Raw genomic sequence first — 2,517 nt, 5'->3', positions numbered from 1 at the left:
GAGAGAGTTGGGGAGAGAGAGGGATGCAGAACTTGAGAGACTATTGAATGCTGAGAATGAACTGAGGGTTGAAGGGGAAGGGGGAGGGGGGGAAAGAGGTGGTGGTGATGGTGGAGGGCACTTGGGGGGAAGAACACTGGGTATTGTATGGAAAACAATTTGACAATAAAATATTATGGAGAAAAAAAAACAAAAAACAAAACAAAAAAAGCTTTCAAATAATAGTGTTGTTTTTTTTTTTAGGAGGTACACCAAGATAATCATGTGTTATCACAGGAGATTGCAAGCTATTGATGCCTCGCACAGAATTATCATTTAGAAGGCGACATTCCTATTTGTAAAGGATCTGAACTGCCTCGGATCCTAGCTAACCTCTAATCCCCCTCTCCCAAACGCTGGTGTTTTATAAGAATTAACATCTGTGGTTCAGTGCCCTGGGACTTCATCTGGTCACTGTTTTAGTGTTGTAATAGTCCTAAGGAACGTCGGTGACTTTTTATCCACGCCAGAAGTCAAGCTCTCTAACTTTCTAGAAGGAAATTTTCTAACTTTCTATTCATTTTTCATTTTGTTTTATTGACTTAGCTACTTGAATATCTAATAGTTAAAGTACCAAGGTTTTTCAATGAAAAACACATACTATCTACACTTAAATTCTCGCTAGAGGATTATCCTCTTCAGCTCTTCTAAAAATATCAGGATAATTGATGCTGCACAAAATTGAATGGATCTGCTAACTCTCAATTTATAGATTTCATAAACTCTAATCTTCAATTAATATGCTACAAGGAAAGATGTATTCTTTTGGCTTACAAAGAGAGGAGAAATTTACCTGTGATGTCCTAGTATGAGGCACTTCATATAACTTTTATCATTTAATTTTCAAAATAAGCCAAATGTTATGAATTTTACCAATGAGTAAATTACTTTGAAATTTCAAAGATTAAGTTCAATGATGACTATCTTTTCTTTTTTAAGTTTTTATTTGCATTCTAGTTAGTTAACATACATGTAATATTAATTTCAGGTATATAATTTAGTGATTCAATACTTCCATATAACACCCTGTTTTCAATATCTTATATTGGTAAATACCAGAAGCATGATTTAAACTCTTATCTTTATGATTCCCAAACCCATTTTTAGCACTATATTCCATTTACTTATTGATAAGATTTCTTCTTATAAAACTACTATTTAATATGATGCACTTAATATTCAAGCATCCAAATGATAAAAATACACATAAAAATATATTGGAATCTTTGGAAAGCATTGAAGGTATTTACTGCCTTCCACTTATCAAGACATTATCCACAATAAAGAATTAAAATGGGGGGGAGGCCAAAAATTTTTTTCAGGTCTAATGTGGACAATTAAGGTCTAGGGTGATAGAATTGATTTGTTACATAATTAAGAAAAAAATTTAATATTTCTTCTTTTACTTGGACCCCTACAGCTCAAATTAACACTTATAATTACTTCAGCTCCCTGTTACACATGTTTTGTTTTTTATCCTGTTTTTACCATAAACGCTTTCATTACAAGTTTCCCCAGATCCTTATTGAGCAAATTTACGTGTGATACGTATATATGTATATTATTGTGGTCTCTTTCTCCAGATAATATTTACTTAAAATTTCAGTGAGCTAACTACTTGAATACAGTAGCTTTTCACCTATTATTTATAGGGGTCTGTCACATTACAGAAAACTTTTTCTTCCTCACTAGCCTCATCTTTGTGTTATTTTTGTGATTTTTAAAGAAATTTAAATACTATCCTGCTATTGAAAATGATGTCTGGATTTTTGTATTTTTTTCCTTTACATATATACACATATTTTCAAAATTCAACCAGCATTGATCACCTCAACAACAGCAACAACAAAATCCTTATATGTATTGATGTTTTCCTTTGGAAATTACATTAGTAAAACTTTTTTCTTTATCTTACCTCCCACTGTGGTTTAAAGTCATTCTTACCATTGCATTTTATTAAGTAATAGAAAACATTTCCAGGAACTTGAATTCCATTTGCCTTTTTCAGATGAGACCAGAGGATTCTCACTTTGAAGATTGTTGTTCTCTTCTTAAAAAGTTGCTACAAGCGGGTCTTTGGTCTGCACATGATTTTTCCTAAGAACATGTCAAGGAAAGAAACATATTTAAAAAAAGGACCCATGATGCAACTCTGATTTCCCAGGATTTGTCCTAAAGTTGATGCTTACTCGAGAGATTTAGCTTCTCTTGGAAGTTAATTTAGCACTTATTGTTAAACTTCTTCAATCCCTAAGGTTATGAATCAGGAACTTGGGATTCTCTAGAGATGAAAGTCCCTGACTTCTGCACATTGTAAAGACCCAATTATCTTCACTTAAAGAGAATCTTCCCCAGCCATACAGTTCTTGGAGTATTCATTGAATAAGGCTGTATTTGATGGCTTCTCCAGAAGCTGGGGTCGGAATCAGATTATGTCCAAAAGATCTCAGAGGGTTAGCCTATTCCTACGAATTTGTT

Source organism: Suricata suricatta, chromosome 13, assembly GCF_006229205.1.
Source record: "Suricata suricatta isolate VVHF042 chromosome 13, meerkat_22Aug2017_6uvM2_HiC, whole genome shotgun sequence".
Classification (NCBI taxonomy): Eukaryota; Metazoa; Chordata; class Mammalia; order Carnivora; family Herpestidae; genus Suricata; species Suricata suricatta.
Note: the sequence above shows the minus strand (reverse complement) of the source record.